The sequence below is a fragment of the Sesamum indicum genome, linkage group LG12 (assembly GCF_026168435.1).
Source record: "Sesamum indicum cultivar Baizhima isolate 11 linkage group LG12, ASM2616843v1, whole genome shotgun sequence".
Lineage (NCBI taxonomy): Eukaryota > Viridiplantae > Streptophyta > Magnoliopsida > Lamiales > Pedaliaceae > Sesamum > Sesamum indicum.
In genome coordinates, this window is record NC_142668.1 from 2,844,700 (window position 1) to 2,858,061 (window position 13,362).

The window sequence follows — 13,362 nt, forward strand, 5'->3', positions numbered from 1 at the left end:
ACCACTTATCCTTAATCAAGTTCAAGGATGATGGTTCTTTGTGCTTCCACTTATATGTCGATCGGGCTTGATTAATTTAACCATTAACTCAATTCAAGTTCAACAAGGTTCATAAGCCCTTTTAATTAATTTCATTAATCAAAATCTTATCAAGTGAATTCCTTTATTTAATCCAATGAAATAAATCTTGTCCATCTCTATCATTTAATGAATCCAATAATTAATTGACCTAAGCTCAATTAAATTAATCCAATCAATTGAAATTGTGCAAACTCCAATTTTAATTTAGTCCAATTAATTAAACTTTGGGCCATCCATCAAATGGATTATGTTATGAAATGGTCCAATCACTTATGTTCTAGTGGAATTAATCTAATCCAATTAAATTAATTCACTTATTTTGGAATTAATTCCAAATTACTTCACTTTTACAGTAATTTGTGTGTAACTCTTTAGGTTCACCCTCAATTAGATCTAGGTTACGTCCAACACGATTGATTAATTAATCTAATTTAATTAATTATTTGTAATTAACCATTAATCATAAACGCCGGTCACCATAGGTAGTTGTCTAGCAATGGTCCTTGGCACTAGAGATTTGGTGAATATTAGCATGAACATTTAGGTTCTTGAGTTCCATACGGGAATGGACCTTCCATCAACTATCTCCTGACTTTAGTTTAGGACATTGAATTGGGTGTCGACTTTAATTCTGGGTCAGGCAATTGTGTGTCATACTTGAATGAGTTTAATCTATTGATTGACCTAAGGAACCATTCCCTATTCAACCAATCGCTTTAGCCAAAGACTTTTAAAGAGTCTAAACCATCTCAAAGTGCATAGGAGACATTCTGTCAAATATTGACAGAAGACAGATTATCTCTTGGAATCCATCGTCCTCAATACATACTCTGGTTGCACTGGACAAAGATTATAATGACCAAATTAAAGACACGATCAACTCTCGTCAGATCCAAGATACAATATTCAAATGCATGTGACATCCATGATTCCTCGAGTCCGAAGATTAGTCCTATACTATCGAAGTTGAGAATTCTATTCATACTGATAAAGCCTCCAAAACTTTCATATGACGACTTATGTGAGTCAGTTTTAAGGATCGCGGGGTACGGCCAAGGAACCACTAGAGGAAGAAGTAAACAAAAATGCATAATAATAAAATTAAAGTATAGTAAATAACGAATTCGAGGAGTGTACTCTTGAAATTCTTGGGCGTATAATAAAATAAAACGTACACAGGGCTGAGGTGAAAACTACATAAACCAAATATAAAGAAGGTAGAAATACGATACCTTTATTTTTTAACATTTGGTTGAAATGTTGTTCACTTGAGGCTCTAACTCAGGAACCTTTTAATTCATCCACACCACACTGAAATTGAAATTTCATTGTTCTCTTTACTAGAAGAGAACAAGATAAAAATATGCTCCAAGAGCGCAAGAGAGGGGCAGCTAGGAGGTGCTAGAGGAAGGAGAGGGATTTTTTGTATTGTGTAATAATGTCATAATTATTTTTTAAATAATTATATAACATATATATATATCTTGTATTGATAATTAAAAATGTGTCTAGATACATTCTTTTTATCTACAAGATATATTTTTCTTTATTCCAAATAAAAAGATACCCAACAATGACTAAAAGTGTGCTTTCCAAAATTGCAATTTGTTAGCTATTTATTTCCTTTCATGGAATTTTTCCATGGGCTCAAAAATTCATGTTGGCCGATTTTTTAATCAAATAAAAATACAAGCCCAATGAATTTTTATTTACATTTAATTTTAATAAAAATCTATTTAATTTAGCCCAATATGTATTTAATCTAATTAAATACATAAGCCCAAATTGTCTTTATTAATTAATAAGATCCATCTTATTAGATAATAAGGACAGACCCAATTTAAATTAATGCCATTAATTTATTCTTGAGATATTCTTCGTCTAATGGATCTCCCTTTTGTAAGTAATCTAATTACTTGTGGAATTCAAAATTAATTCCTTGTTCCTTTTCAGTGATTTGTGTGTGACTCTTTAGGTTCACCTTTCAGCTAGACTTGGGCTAGTGTCTAATGTTATTATTAATTTAAATCTAATTTAATTAATAATTATTGATTAATCTTTAATCAAGAAAAGCCCGTCACCATGGGTGACCTTCTAGCAACGGTCCATAGCACTAGAGACTAGGTGAATTTTCGTGTGAACATTTAGTCTCTCGAGTCCATACGGGTATAGTCTTTTCGTCTACCATCTCCTGGCCTTTGTCCAAGGCATGAAATTAGGTGTTGACTCCCATACTATACTAGGCATCTATACTTAATATTTGAGATCGCGTTATGCCAAGTTTCTCGTCATAAGAACCTCTTTTTTTTATTTGATCAATGATTGTGGCCACAGGTTCATAGAGCGTGAATGCATCTCTAAGTGTGTAGGAGATACCGCTGTCACATACTAACAGGAAACGAGTCCTCTTCTTGGAACTCACCGTCCTTGCTACATAATCCGACTGCACTAGACAAGGCTTCTGATGATCATGTCTGTGATACAATCACCTTTCCCACAAATCCAAGATACGGTCATCATATGCACGTGACTGTCGTGATTCCTCAAGTCTGAGGACTACTCCCGTACTATCGGAGGCGGAGATTCGAGTCATATCGACCAAGCCTCCAAGGCTTCCATATGAGGATCCCTTCGAGTCACTTCAGTCAGTTGACCACCTTGTCAACTAACCCACTGAAGTTGCATAGATGTCCAATACCTGTCACCGATGAAACACAACACTCATCCAAGGAATGCAATACTCAGTGCAAGTCTCAGTATGACTCTCGATGCCCAGTCTCGAGGTCCTCGACTTGGAACATTTCAGACTAACCCTCAAAAGTTGGTTTTATTGCCTTCATCCAATGTGCAGCCCAACTACATGGGTTATTAAATGGTCTGTGGGCATCTATTGTGACATCAAAGCAGTGCTTAATGTAATTGGTAAGCACAACACACACATGTACCAAAGACGAATACTTACCATAGTTTGTGGGCATCTGTTATGGGTCTACTATAGTTTCTGCCAATGTTCTGCGGTCCAACTGCACATTACATCTTCCTATCATTGCTCCAAATAGATAATGGTGTCTAAGATTTTTCTTTGGACCTTTGATAAAATCCTGGGCCTTTTGACTTGTGCTACAGCCTAGTTGTCATCCTCCAAAGGTGACCATTGGCGCGACTATGCTAGGTAGCCCATCCAACAGTTGGGTGTAATTTTTCAATGCAAACACTTCCCAATGTAACTTCTAAAGTTGCCATACATTCAACTTTAATGATGAAGCTCCTTGTGGTATTCCACCTGGAACCTTTCCAATATTACCACATCATCATAAAGCTTGTACGTGTGCTTGTTTTGAGATTAAACATTATTCATATGATGTTGGAAGCTATTATCGGTATAGCCTTCCAGAATCAACTCTCCATTAATGTGCGTTAAGAGCTCTTCTTTAATTCTTATTCATGTAATAAAGATAGCCCTTCAACAACTATCTGTTGCCTCATTGGTGCACACTCGATTTTTATTGTTATGCTCTAAAAGGCATAAGCAACATTGGACTTAGTTCACCGAACAACATTCCCGTGCTACTTACAGCAAAGACTTAGGGGATGTAAAATATCTAAGCTCCTCATCGGTTTACCATGACTGAATCTTGGATAGCTTATCCCTAGATATGAATTCAATTCCTATATGAAGAATTTATATGAACAATTTTCGTGTTTTAGAGTTTCACAACATTTTTTTATCATTTCAAATAATCAAGACATTTTTAATATCTAAAGCACTAGGAACAAAATTGAGCTCCTACTGACCTTCCATCTTGTTTTTGACCAAGTCATGTACCTCAACAAGTAAAAACAAGTATTCCAGATATAGGACATTCAAATTTAGTTTGAATTCCATAGTGAATATTATGGTTCTAAGCTATTTATTCGGATCAATATCTCACATTTCTTCTCCTTGTTCGGTTAGACTCAGTAATTCGTACCTTTCAGGTAACTGGGGTTTTTTGATCGTCCTTCAAAGAACTAAAATATAATCAGTGAAGATTTGATTACAAATAATTTTTGCATTATTCCATACCGAAACTATATAAATCAGACTCTAAGTCTAATTTGCCTCCCACTAGTCCCTTGACGTATGCGGGATCATTCCTTATACTCAAGTAGGGGTGGGCGAATGGGTCGGGTTAATCGGGTCCCGACTCGACCCGATCGGATAGCAATGAATCAGATCAGTTTTATCAGTTTTTGCATGGGTTCGGATTAACCCGTAACCCGACTAAGAGTAGTCGGGTTCGGGTTGTAGACCTTACCTGAGGAACCCGATCGGGATAAAAGAAATAAGGGCAGGAGACTTCACAGTCTTCACAGACGGGTTCACGCTCAGTTCTTTATCTTCTTTCTCTCTTTCTTCCCCACAATCTTCTTCCTCCAGCGGTCCAACCATTGCCGCCAGCGCCAAGCCTATTCTCGCTGATGCCGCCGACGACCGACCCACCACCGTGACTTCTTCTTCTTCGCCGGTAGAGTTCGTCGTCGCTATTTTGCTAGGTAATTTTTAAAATTATGGAGTTATAATCATGTAATGGACCTAATGGTAATGCATATTTTGTGAAATTAGATTAGATTTTTGGTTAGTTGTTGGGTTTGTTTTGTATTTTTATTTGAAGGTACATTTCTATCTTTCTATGCATGTTAAGTGTTTGTTGAAATGCCAAATTTAAGTGTTTGTTGATTATGCTTGAAATGCTCTAAATTGAGAGTGACTTTTCTTAGTTATGTTCAACCTATTATGAGGAGATGAGGAAACCAGTTTAGTAATATACAAAATGGCAACATTATAAGAAAAAGATCTCATTTAAATATGAAATGTAGACATAATAAAAATTTAAATCAAGTGCGATCGAAGATATATTTAAGCACACATTATAAAGAAGCCTATCCTACATCTTACAGACCACAAAGTCTAAAACATACAGTTGAGCCCTGATTTATCAATGTTATATGACATAACGTGTTTAGCTGTTAACCACTAGTCAACCGGCCTTAAGATTTTATTTGAACTTTGGTGGACAGTTTCTTGTAGTTTGCAAAGAATTGATGTTCCTTAGAATTAACTTGATGTTCTTGAGAAATAATAAAGGAGTTGTGGGTTTTGTTCGTGAAATGTGATTTTGTATTATTTTTTTCACTCATTAGGAATTCTGTCATGTTAGTCATCAGGCAAAGCTTCTTTCATCATAAAAATGCTTACTTTGTACTGTAGTGTACATGTAGTGTATGTATGTGTATTTATGTACAGTGAATTTGTATGTATATTGGACGGTGCGTTACTTTTTTTGTTCTTTTTGTTCTTATACTTTGCAGATTGGAAACATTGATTTCTCAATGGATGGAATTAGAAGTCACTCTCAATCTCAGTCTAACTCGTCATCGAATGCCCAAATTATAAATATGGAAGGATTGGAAAATCAGGTTAGTGGTGATCATCTTGAGAATGTTGAGCATTATATAGATGATAATATTGATAAGGAGTTGGAGGTAGAGGATCAGGAGGAAGATTTTATAGGTGATTCTAAAAAAAGAAAAAAGAGGGTAGTGACTTCTAGATAACCATGGTGGGATCATGTCATTAAATTTCATTATGAAAAGGATAATGTCCAAAAGGCTAGGTGCAAATATTGTAGTAGAGAGATCAAAATCGATCCAAAAGCACATGAAACTAGACTTTTGAAGAATCATTATGAATCTTGCAAGAAAAAATCCCAAGAAATCGCCAGGTATCAATATAGATTGTCTTTCCAACTAATTCGCATTGGTGATAGAGATGCCCCTCTTGTTAACTGGAGATTTGAGCAAGACAAAACTAGAGAAGCTTTGTGTCACATGCTAGTTGTGGATGAACTTCAATTTAAGTTAGTCGAACATCCTGGATTTAGGCATTTCTTGTCTGTTGCATGCCCGATGTTTGCTATTCCATCAAGAAGAACAATAACAAAAGATATTTTCAATATATATGTGCATGAAAGAGCAAGGTTGAAGTCGTTTATTAAAGATCATGCTCAACGGGTTTGCATCACTACAGACACTTGGACATCTATTCAAAAAGTCAATTATATGTGTCTGACTGCTCATTTTATTGATGATGATTGGAACTTGCACAAAAGAATTTTGAACTTTTGTCTAATTATCAGGCATAAAAGTAAAGAAATAGGTAAAGGTGTTGAAAAATGCTTGCTTGATTGGGGTGTTGACAGGGTTTTCTCTATCACTGTTGATAATGCGTCTTCCAATGGTGGGACTATCGTTTACTTGAAAAAAAAGTTTGAAAATTGGGGGCAAAACATCTTAGGTGGGAGATATGTGCACATGAGGTGTATGGCACATATAGTTAATCTTGTTGTGCAGGATGGGTTAGCATGAAACTATCTCTCGTATTAGAGGGGCCATCAGGTATATTAGGAATTCTCCAGCTATGTACAAGAAATTTCAAGAGTGTTTGAATTTGAAAAATTGGAAACGAAAAAGTTGTTATCTCTTGATGTACCTACTAGATGGAACTCCACCTACTTGATGTTGGAGACGGCTATAAGCCTTAAGATCGCATTTGATGCTTATGAAGATATAGATCTTGTTTATAAGACTTATCTTTTGAGACAACCATTTGATGGGATACCGACTGATTAGGATTGGGAGAGAATAAAGGTATTGGTGAAAATTTTAAGGCATTTTTACTGTCTCACTTTGCGCATTTCTGTTGCCTTGTATGTCACATCTAATCTGGTTTTTTGTGAAATATGTGAAGTTGACTTGCTTCTCAGATATTGGTTAAGTAGTAATGATATTGAATTAAATGAGATGGCAAGAAAGATGAAAGAAAAGTATGACAAGTATTGGGGATCAATTGAGAAGATGAATATGATTTTATATTATGCCGTGATCCTTGATCCACGTCATAAATTGGAGTTCATTGAATTTAGCTTTGATAAATTGTATGGTGGTACCGAACAAAGCAATGTGATGAAAAAATAAGTGAGAGATGGACTTTATGAGTTGTTTAATGATTATAAGTTGAGATACGGTCATAGTCTTCAAGGAATGCCAGAAAGCTTGGGATTATGATTTAGTCGTGTTTCTTCATCATCTTCCTCTTCAGTTGAGACATCTACACAATAAACTGATTATGAAGCGACTCGTACGTTCACCATAGAACAGGAGTTCAGTATGTACAAATCAGGTGTAAAAAGGGATCGTGTGAAATCAGAATTAGAGAAATATCTTGGTGAGGATGTTGAAATGCATAGAGACAAATTTGACATACTAAATTGGTGGAGAGTAAACGCCCAAAGGTTTCCCATTCTTTCCAAAATGGCTCGGGATATATTAGCAGTTCCAGTCTCAACTGTTGCCTCGAAATCTGCATTTAGTACCGGTAGTCGTGTTCTTGACACTTTTAAGAGTTCTTTGTCTCCTAAAATAGTGCAAGCACTTATTTGTACTCAAGATTGGATACGAAAAGACTCCAAATCAATTAGCATTGAGGAGGATTTGACTGAATTTGCAGTGGTTGAGAAAGGTACTTATTTATTTATTTTCTTGTATTTTGATTATTGTTCAATTCTATGTATTCTACTTATATATTTTACTTGTCTAACTACTATCTATTTTGTTGTAGAGTTGACTAAGTTGGGGGTTGATTCAATATTTATTGACATTTAATGGTGCTAACTGGTACTTGTAAATCTTTGGCAAGGTATTAGCACGGTAGAACCTCATTGTGTAATATTAAATTTTTAAACTGTTTGACTTTGTCTAATAGTTCTTCCACTTTGTATGTTTAATGCTTGACAGGTCGAGGACTCGAGGATGGAAATGTGATATGAGCTAGTTGCTTTTTCAGTCTGTAGGCATTAGGATTTAGGAGGCCTTGGCTTTATTGTTGTTACTGAAATGATTTACAAAACCTTTGATAATTTATGGATGTGATTGTTTTTGGTATTTATGTAAAGCTTTATGTATTTGTGTCCATAAGTTATATTTTAGATTTACGTGGAGTGAATTACTTTTATTTTGAAAAATTGACCTTCTATATTTTTTGAAGCTAAAAAACCCAAATCCGATGGGTACCCGATTGGCCGGGTATCTGACTTAGTTGGGTTCGGGTTCATTTTTCCCACGTCGGGCCCCGACCCGAACTCGAACTACCCGACCCGACGCCCACCCCTATAATCAAGACCTTTTGTAAAACATAGATTTTGCCAATCCATAACAAATATGTTGTCTGGATTACGACCTTAAGAAAATGCCATGTTTTCTAACTTGACAGTTTTCGAAAGTCCATATCCAAATGAGCTAGGCAATTCAATGCAATACCGACCGACCATGTCCAATCAAGGTTCCATTTCTACTTCACCAAAGACAGTTCAACATTGTCTCTTCGAGAAGAATTTAATTGAATGAGAATTCCATTCTCATTTGGATATTTCAAGAACACCCACTAAATACACACCACCTTGATCCTATCGAAGGATCTGTCTCTGTAACTAGTTTGGTTCTCCACATCAAGTCTAATTCCCCAATTTTCCAGAAATCCTTAGACTTGTGAACGCTCTAGTGGTCTTTGTGTATTTAGTGACGTACAGATGTCTAGTTGGATCTAATCTAATAGATCGTTTGACAAGCATTTCTTTATCCCATAAAGTGCTTTCACAGCTTTCTTCCTTCTCCTGAAGGATTCATAAGTTAGTTAAACTCAAATCATCTATTGCTAGACTCTTTGAATTTAGGGGTGGGCGAACGGGTCGGGCTTTTCAGGTCCCGACCCGACCCGATCGGGTAAAGGCAAATCGGATCGGGTTTGTCGGATTTTTTTTCGATTTTGGGTTATCCCGAAACCTAATTCTTCCCAATCGGGTTCGGGTTCGGATATTAAATATCCACCCGAAAAATCCGATCGGGTACCCGATTGAGAGAAGGGGAAAAAGGGGTACGGGTTATATCCAAGCCAGAAAACCCTTGCTGCTGCTCTCCTGCTCCCGTTTCTTTCCTTACTACTGTCTACTGCCATTGTTGCTGCTGTTGCTGCTGCTGTCGCCGACTAGACATCGCCCCGGCAACCAGTCGCTGCGGCCGCGCCACCCACCGGACTCCGACAACAAGGAGCTCTCCTTCATCACCGACAACAGTCGCTATTTTTGCGAATTTTCAGCATTGTGCCTGGTAATTTTTCAACGATTGGAGTTGTTTTGTTGATGTAATCATATAATAGTTATGTATTTTTGTTGTAAATAGATTTTTGGTTAGTTTTGATGTGTTTTACATTTTGATTTTGAAGGTAAGTTTGTAGGCATACTTAGTGTTTGTTGAAATGTCACATTAAAACACAAAGTCATTTGCTCTCGTTGGTTTTAGGCTTTTAGCATTAATAAGTAAATGATGGATAGAATGCAAGTGAATTGCAGAACTAATGCAACAACAGTGGTTAAAAATCATCCAACTAAAGTGGGGTAATGGTGCTGTGAAATTGGATTTTCATCAATTGAACAAGCAGTGGTTTCCAAATCATGCCTGTTGGTTTTATTCAATCAGCACGTAACAGCAGCACTTGGTATTCGTGTGTAATATTAATTGAACAACCAAACACCATTACCATGTTTCAAAGCATTGATGCGACTATTTATTGTATATGATAGTAACATGAGTTGTCATTTTTTTATCAGAGCTATGGTCTATTTAGAGAAGAAGTTGCATTTGCATGTTTCATCTTCATACTTCAATTCTTCAAATTAATTGAATAATTCTCTATCTATATATTTGTTTGTGTTAATTTGCTTTGTAGTGCTAATTAGCTCGAAATTGAAAACGCGTCATTTTAAATTCAAAGTTCCATATATAAAAAGATTTTTAATACTAGATATGAAGACTATATATATGCTGGAAGCCTTAAACCCTTTTACCTGAGTGATTTGATTAATTTACTGAAACCCTTCCTATTTCAATAGCTAGTAAATATAGGCCGTAAACTATAAATTCATAGATGGTGATGCTACTACCATGTGACGTTATGACATCATTGTACATATATACATATATATATTGGTTAATTTAGATTATGCATACATATATATATATCTACCCCGTTGGGTGGCATGAAAGTTCCTCAGGCCAAGTCTTGATCGATTTCATGCATTCTTTGTAGTATTGGATATATTCCTAATTAACAATGTGGAATTATCAGTAGAAATTACGATCCTTAAAAACGGTGTACTGTACGTTGCTGATAAAAAAAAGGTGAATTAAAATGTTATGTAATGCAAGTTTAATTATATTAGAAGTAATGTAAAGATGTCGTGCAATTTCATCGTTCATTTCAACCTAGCTAAGTTGATCTTCACACATCAAAGGGCACTTGCTTGGCTTAACTTGGAGTCCGTCCAGTCTTATATCAGTCAAAAGTCAAAACTCTAATTTTACATGCTAATATTTATATATTTATTCAGTGCAAGGTTATGAGAGAAGCAACTATTAATATATTTTTTGTTCTTATACTTTGCATATTGGAAACATTGGCTTCTCAATATATCTTTCATAAATATGGATGGAATTGGAAGTCACTTTCAGAGTCTAACTCGTCACCGAATGCTCAAACCATAAATATGGATGGATTAGAAAATCAGATTAGTGGTGATCATCTTGAGAATGTTGAGCATTATTTTGATGATAATATTGATAAGGAGTTGGAGGGAGAGGATGAGGAGGAAGATGTTTTAGGTGATTCTAAAAAAAGGAAAAAGAGCGTAGTGGCTTCTAGATCACCGTATTGGGATCAATTCATTAAATTTCATTGTGAAAAGTATAATGTCCAAAAGGCTAGGTGCAAATATTGTAGTAGAGAGATCAAAGCCGATTCAAAAGCACATGGAACTAGACCTTTGAAAAACCATTATGAATCTTGCAAGAAAAAACCCCAAGAAATCAAAATAGTCTATCTTTCCAACCAACTCGGATTGGTGATAGAGACGTCCCTCTTGTTAATTGGAGATTTGAGCAAGATAAAACTAGAGAAGCTTTGTGTCACATGCTGGTTGTGGATGAACTTCCATTTAAGTTAGTCGAACATCTTGGATTTAGGCATTTTTTGTCTGTTGCATGCCCGATGTTTGCCATTCCATCAAGAAGAACAATAACAAAAGATATTTTCAATATATATGTGCATGAAAGAGCAAGATTGAAGTCGTTTATTAAAGATCATGCTCAACGGGTTTGCATCACTACAGACACTTGGACATCTATTCAAAAAGTCAATTATATGTGTCTGACTGCTCATTTTATTGATGATGATTGGAACTTGCACAAAAGAATTTTGAACTTTTGTCTAATTGTCGGGCATAAAAGTGAAGAAATAGGTAAAGGTGTTTAAAAATGCTTGCTTGATTGGGGTATTGACAGGGTTTTCTCTGTCACTATTGATAATGCGTCTTCAAATGATGGGGCTATCGTTTACTTAAAAAGAAAGTTTGAAAATTGGGGCAAAACATCTTAGGTGGGAGATATGTGCACATGAGGTGTATGTCACATATAATTAATCTTGTTGTGCAGGATGGTTTAAAGGGTGAGCATGAAACTATCTCTCGTATTAGAGGGGGCATCAGGTATATTAGGAATTCTCCAGCTAGGTACAAGAAATTTCAAGAGTGTGTTGAATTGGAAAAATTGGTGAAAGTTTTAAGGCATTTTTACAGTCTCACTTTGCGCATTTCTGGTGCCTTGTACGTCAAATCTAATCCTGTATTTCGTGAAATATGTGAAGTTGACTTGCTTCTCAGACATTGGTTAAGTAGTAATGATGTTGAATTAAATGAGATGGCAAGAAAGATGAAGGAAAACTATGACAAATATTGGGGATCAATTGACAAGATGAATATGATTTTATATTATGCCGTGATCCTTGATCCACGTCATAAATTGGAGTTTATTGAATTTAGCTTTGATAAATTATATGGTGGTACCGAACAAAGCAATGTGATGAAAAAATAAGTGAGAGATGGACTTTATGAGTTGTTTAATGATTATAAGTTGAGATACGGTCATAGTCTTCAAGGAACGCCAGAAAGCCTGGGATCATGATTAAGTCGTGTTTCTTCATCATCTTCCTCTTCAGTTGAGACATCTACACAATACACTGATTATGAAGCGACTCGTACATTCACCATAGAACAGGAGTTCAGCATGTACAAATTAGGTGTAAAAGGGGATCGTGTGAAATCAGAATTAGAGAAATATCTTGGTGAGGATGTTGAAATGCGTAGAGACAAATTTGACATACTAAATTGGTGGAGAGTAAACGCCCAAAGGTTTCCCATTCTTTCCAAAATGGCTCGGGATATATTAGCAGTTCCAGTCTCAACTGTTGCCTCGGAATCTGCATTTAGTACCGGTAGTCGTGTTCTTGACACTTTTAAGAGTTCTTTGTCTCCTAAAATAGTGCAAGCACTTATTTGTACTCAAGATTGGATACGAAAAGACTCCAAACCAATTAGCATTGAGGAGGATCTGAGTGAACTTGAAGTAGTTGAGAAATGTACTTATTTATTTTTTTTCTTATATTTCTCTTATTGTTCAATTCTATGTATTATGCTTATATATTCTACTTGTCTAATTATTTTCTATATTATTGTAGAGTTGACAAAGTTGGGGGTTGATTCAACAATTATTGACATTTAATTGTGCTAACTGCTATTTGTAAATTTTTGACAAGGTACTAGAACAGTAAAACCTAATTTAATAACGTTACATTTTTTATTTGGTTGACTTTCTCTAATAATTCTTTCACTTTGTACGTTTAATACTTGACAGGTCGAGGACTCGAGGTCGAGGATGAAAATGTGATATGAGCTTTTTCAGTCTATAGGCATTAGGATTTCGGAGGCCTTCTGATAATTTATGGATGTGATTGAACTCTTTTTTTTGGATATTTATGTAAAGCTTTAAGTATTTGTGTCCATAAATTATATTTTAGACTTACATGGATATATTTTAGTGAATTACTTTCATTATGAAAAATTGACCTATCTATATTTTTGCAAGCAGTCAAAACCCGAATCCGACGGGTACCAGATTAGTCGGGGTAACCGATTCAGTCGGGTTTGGGTTCGGGTTTATTTTTCCAAAACCCGACATGTCGGATACCTGACCCGAATAACCCGAATCCGAAAAACCCGATCCGACGCCCACCCCTATTTGAATTTACCAACCTACTTATCCTAACTAGAGGGATATGGGCTAGCTTATGAATGC

The 13,362-nt window shown here is 35.7% G+C and overlaps 1 long non-coding RNA gene across 1 annotated transcript; it reads left to right on the forward strand.

Moving 5' to 3' along the window:
• The first annotated feature begins 12,744 nt into the window (after positions 1-12,744).
• Positions 12,745-13,097, forward strand: LOC148784631 (uncharacterized). Its single transcript, XR_016062970.1, has 2 exons — positions 12,745-12,823; positions 12,922-13,097. It is a non-coding gene; the product is annotated as an uncharacterized LOC148784631 (long non-coding RNA).
• Positions 13,098-13,362: the final 265 nt, after the last annotated feature.